Source organism: Uranotaenia lowii, chromosome 3 (assembly GCF_029784155.1).
Source record: "Uranotaenia lowii strain MFRU-FL chromosome 3, ASM2978415v1, whole genome shotgun sequence".
NCBI classification, from domain to species: domain Eukaryota; kingdom Metazoa; phylum Arthropoda; class Insecta; order Diptera; family Culicidae; genus Uranotaenia; species Uranotaenia lowii.
The window spans coordinates 263,424,713-263,430,743 of NC_073693.1; positions in this window are offsets into that span (position 1 = coordinate 263,424,713).

Genomic DNA, 6,031 nt, shown 5'->3' on the forward strand with positions numbered 1-6,031 from the left:
TTGCACCATTTTTTTATTAAGTTATTGTTTATTATGCTTCATGAAAAATTATTGAAAGTTTGGTCTAAAAGTTTTAACCATTTAGGATTGCCAGTAAAATGAGTACATTCAGGAATGATTTTCGAGGAAAAAAACTTGGGTAGGTAGAAGAAACGAAATATAAAACCCGTCTAAAGGAGGGGTTTGGAAAAAACGACAACAAATCGGTAAATATGCACGAGTTTAATTTTTGTAACAGTTGAAATATCTCAGTTAATATTAGAACAATTTTAACAAATGATATATTCAATTATAGCTATACATGTTTCAAAACTTGGGAAAAGGTGGTTGAAATGTGTAAATTTTACAAGCGATAAAGTACTAAAAATCTAGTTTTTCAGCCCCTGTGGTTATGCAATTTAAAAAAAAAACTGTTGGAAAATTACTCCAACGATAAATTTTATCCTAGAACAAAAATAGTATCAAACTTAAAACTTAATTTCTGTGGAAAAAATCTGGCTTTTAGATGGCTATATTTTTATTTTTTTGAATCTATCTACAGAGCTGAAGCCAAACCAAATCCACTAAAGTTTTGGAAGTCAAAATGCATCAATTGATGTCGCGAAATTCATGATGTCAGACTTTCTCAACTTATCATTGGGTCACCTGAAGGAGATTCGCGTTCTGAAAATTGAGCCTAAAGATAAGCCAACTAGTTAGTATTGAACACTGCAGAACAAATTTCGTCGAGATTTCAGTGTGCTGTCAGAATTTTCATAACATTTGGAACACACTATATAATAGAAGAATTTTACTGTTTTTACTCTATTCTTATCGAACAAACAAAACTTGACTAGTCTATAACTATAAAAAAAGACAAAATTATTTGAATAATTCGCATAATTGCGCATCAATCACTGTCGAAATACAGCGAAATTTGAAAAAAAAAAACTTATTTAGTTTAAGGGTGGTCCAAAATAGGTCCACAGGGTGGTCCAAAATAGAAACCTGGTGGTCCAAATTACCGACAAGAGTAACGATCGAAGAAACGTGTTTTTAGACTTTTATCTTGTTACATTACAACAAACGACGATATTTTGCAATAGAAAAAGCCTTGATCTTCGTTATGAACGGATAAAGCAGTCGAAAGTTGTAACATATGCTTTTTTATCCAGAAAATAGCATATCCACTTCCCAAAGCGGTCCAAAATAGGTCCGTTGCCCTATTATTAGACATCTTGAAAAAATAATGTCGGCTGAAGAAATAAAAATCGTTATAAGATTTTTTCGACTGCAATCGCCGAAAAACAGTTTATTTATCTATATATATAAAAATGAATGTTTGTCTGTCTGTCTGTTCCCTATAGACTCGGAAAGTACTGAACAGATCATCGTCAAAATTGGAATCTAAGGGTTTTTGAGGCCGGGGATGGTTTCTGTAATAGTCAAAACTCCATCCGACTTAAGGGAGGGAGGGCTTCCATACAAAGTTTGTAGTTTTTCGAAACAAATTAAAGTCATGACATCCATTTTCTCGAGATTTTTTCTTCCTTTGGGCGGTTTGTTTTTCGTCTCCAAGGTCGAGGCGTCGAGCCAACGTCGCAAAAGGATAGTAACCCAGGCATAGCATACTGATCAGTGGGAATATTTTGGCGCGTATTTCTCAACCAAGAATATTTTCAATGCAAGGGGTGGCGATATGAAGCCTTGATGTGATTTTTTTCTACTTGATTCCTAGCTCATTAGTACAGCACATGGTTATAAATGACGCCTAGATGAGACCCAGATTGACATTTTGTCGATCGAATAAAACATACCTATACATTTTTTTTGCCAAAATCTGAAATTGAAAAGTCATGTCATCCATTTTTAGAGATTTTCTTTTATTTGAGGGGTTTGTTTTTCGTCTCTATGGTCAAGCAAACGTCGTCGCAAGGGGATCGGATAGTAACTAAAGCATACTATTCATTGATCGATGGAAAAATTTAACAATCAGGCGCCTAAACCAAGTACCTATGTTTCTTATGCACGTGGGGGCGATATGCAACCTAGATGTGTTTTTTTCTTGCTTAATTGCACTTGGTATTAAATGACGCCTAGATGTGACACGGATTGGTATTTTATCAATCGAATCATAACCAATTGAAAGGTTCGCAAAAATACTTCCATATTTAGTTCGTGTTAATGTAGGTAGCATTCGACTTTTCATTCAAGGAACATTAGAACATATTCAAAACTTTTTCTGTTAAAAAAAATAAAAATTATGTTTTTTCCTAGAAATTGTTACTTCGGCCCAAAACACAACTGAAACGAATTTAGAAATGAAACTGGGAGCTTTTTATTTTAAGTAATTCTGAACAAACCATTGTACTTTTTTATAACATATCAATTCAAGTACGTACTTTACATGAAAAGTGTTTTTGTGTTACATGGCTGCATAAAAGAGACTTTTGATTCGCTTCGTTTTTGAAAAGCGAGAATTTAGAACTGATATTTAACTGGACGCAAAATTTTGATGAGAAATTTTTAGTATACCCTTAAAGTGTTAAAAACAATATTCCCTCCTGTCAACTTATACGGTGGGGCAAGGACAAACGTCGAACTTTTAAGAAATTCATCTTCAAAATGATTCAATATGTTGGGAAGACCAGAAGGAGTATTCTGAATGTTGAAACTGAAGCGGATATTGAAAAATCTTAAATGTCTTTGTAAATGACCTTTGTCATTCCCTTTGAACGGCATTTGTTAAAAGTGTAGTAAAACATAAATTTATACTGCAGGAATACTACAATATCACTGAAACTTGATAGAACAGAAAACAGGAATACGTATTAAATCCATTTTAAGGCCATTACTCTGACGCATCTGTAAATAAGCTTTGCATTGACACTTGCCCAAATATACGGGACAAATGTAAGCTTAAAAATTTGTTTTTGCCATCATTTTTGAATATTTGACTTTCTGCAACTGATATTTTTTTGAATATTTATATTTTTTGCCGTAGTAAATTTATTAAAAAAAAGAAATTTGCACTGTATTTAATACATAACTGATTTGAAATATTTTTCATTACCATGATAAGTGCTGTTTTGGAAAACTACTAGCTATAATGTCTTATGTCCACGGGTTTTGAATATGGCAAAACATTTTTTCAACCTAATTTTGGCGCGAAAAGGATAGATATTCAAACTGCTTCGTAGGCGAGGATGGTGAAAAAAGCTGTTTGAAAAAGGTTATTAAAAATCCTTTTCATCGTTTTTTTTTTCAAATTTCTATACCATATTTTTTCAACTCCAAAAAATACCCCAAATGCTCTCTAAAATCTAAATTTGAATAAATTTTTACAAATTACACTTATTTTCGGAAGGTGTAGCAAAGCACAACGGGTCAGCTAGTTCTATATAAAATTAAATGATTAGGAATAAATACTTACAAGAAATAAAAGAAGCTTAAAATTTTTCTGTTATTCAAAAAAAAGTAAGAATAATGGCAAACTATTGTGGAAAACTTAAAAATGTTAGGTGAATCCAAACGGAGTCAAAATCGATTCAGTGGATTCATAGTTCATGCAGTAAAGGGTTAACAGTGTTAGCTGACCAATTGATCGAAATTATTAACTTCAGTCTGGCCATCAGGTATCATGTTAGATACATATAAGTCTTCGATCGTCGCTCCTGTGCCAAAACAGAAAAATACGAGTGAGTCATCATTTTACCGGCCAATATACATTGTCGACGGCTCAGGGGGTATTTTCGGGTAAGTTTTATGAATTTATTTTTCTGCTCTTATGGTCCAATGATGACACGGCTTAAACAGTTTATTTGCACAATTACTACACACTTTATTTATACTTTGAAGAAACTTTATCGTTTTATATTATTTTTATTTCTAACACTTAACAAATTACAGAAACTTTAACAATAGTTTTGGAACACTTCTCGGCCTGGCCGTCTAGTCGACACGCTGGAACAAATCGAAGTGAATATTATGATGGCGATTCAATATGCCCTAGCTGATCTTTGCGATGCATAGAACGCCATATCTCCCGCCAAGAAACTCGCGGAATCCGGATAACAATAAAGTTGAAATGTTTCAGGCGCCTCACTAACAGAACTGACCAATGCAGAATCTAGCCAGCAATCAAGTCAGTTGAGCGGCAGCCTGGATTTGGACCTGAATAGGGTCTAGAACCGGACTCCACACCAGCGTCTTTACTTGTTGCCAGCCAAGGTTGTCGTCAACTGTGTGTATTTCAGCGGCTACTCTACTCTAGGAGAGGCGAGTTGTTCTCGTCTCGAATTGGGTCAAGAGACGGATTGATAGAGGGCCCTCAAGACACGAGGAGAGGCGGGTCATGACGTCTCAAATAGTATCAAGAGGATAAGCGTGAGAGAGTCTTGAGTCACGAGTAGAGGCGTAGGTCCTTGCGCTTCAAATTGTGACAAGAGGCCGAATGTGGGACTCGAGTCACGAGTAGCGGCGAACGGACTGCCAACCCGTAAAGGCAGAAACACAATACAGCGTCGGTCGTCGCGTCACCTCAGCGGTCAACGCTGTCGATAAGTACTAAAACGCGGACGCGACGCACCCGACGATTTTTGCATCACAATTCAGCGTCAAGAGACATCTAAGATGTATTGTGTTTCTGCCTTAAGTCGTGAATCGTGACAGTAGAGTGGATGATGATTGCTGGTTTAGTACGAATAAAGGAGTATTGGCATGGAGCGCTTTGCGCGAGTATGGTCTCCCATCACGGGTATAGCCTTCGTTGCAGGTCCGGATGGGAATTACGGCCAGAGGCCCCAGGTGGACTTTATGGTGTAGGGGTAAATAGTATCATAAGTCACCAATTGCACCCATGGACTCAGAGTAGCAAACTGGGGGGACGCGGTGGCTCGCCGTGCCTTACATTGCAATTCGTAAAAATGATTTACCACCTGGGTGATCAACTAATAAAAAAAGACTACGCCGCCATGAGCTTTCTGGCCTGACTCTTCTGCGATGCCCATTCAACGCGCAACCGGAGCGTGAATACGATCGCTGCCTAAAACATGATATCAAGATCGTCGGGGATTTTAACGCTCAAGTCGGCCAGAAGGATGAATTTAAACCGTCAATAGGAAGATTCAGTGCGCCCCAGCTGACCAATGAAAACAGCTTCAAAATAATAGATTTCGCTACCTCCAAATGAATGGCCGTACGTAGTACGGATGTTAGATAGCCGGCACTTCTTGGAAGTGAGATTTAGTCGACGCCCCAACATGGAGTCAGACTATTATCTGGTGAATCACCAATGGTGATGGCGATAATGCGCACAAAACTCTGCATAATTCCGTCTACAAAGTGTTGTCTCAAATCCAACTCCACCGCCTAACGCCACAAGCAAACAAATCCGTTGGAAGTAATCAGGCCGGCTTCATGGAGGGACGATCTACGACAGACCAGATGTTCACATTACGGCAAATCCTCCAAAAATGCCGTGATCACCAAGTCCCCCTTTTGACCAAGCTATTTGTGACTCGGAAGAGTTGTTCAAAATGCTCAGTCCAACGTTTGAGCTGATCTGTTTGATCTGTTAACAGCAGACCTGCTCGGTCTTTCAGTGGAATTCTAGCGTTAGTCCTTGCACCATCTTTTTGTTGAGCTGGTTCAAACACTTGGATAATGTTTGGTAGATGTCTGGTGGACATGAAATATCGCTGGCGCTGGCATTGACGAAAACTGATGTTTAGGGATTCAACAATAATCAACAACCTCTTGAACTCTTTGTTTAAAATTAACAACTTCCATAGAAAATATATTTCTTTTCCTTTTTTTTCCAAAACCAGCAAACAAAATTATATTTTTCCAGGTTTTTTGAATTAAAAAATCACAAATATCATCAATACTGTTTATTATACTCGAAAGTCCATATGTAGATAGGCGCAGGTCTTGCGCTGTTTCATCGAAGCATCGATCCGCAACATAATTTATTTCTTTTTCTGCTTCAATAACAATCATTCTTTCTTATTAAAATTATAAAAACTGACACGCCCCGCCTCCGCTTGAGAAT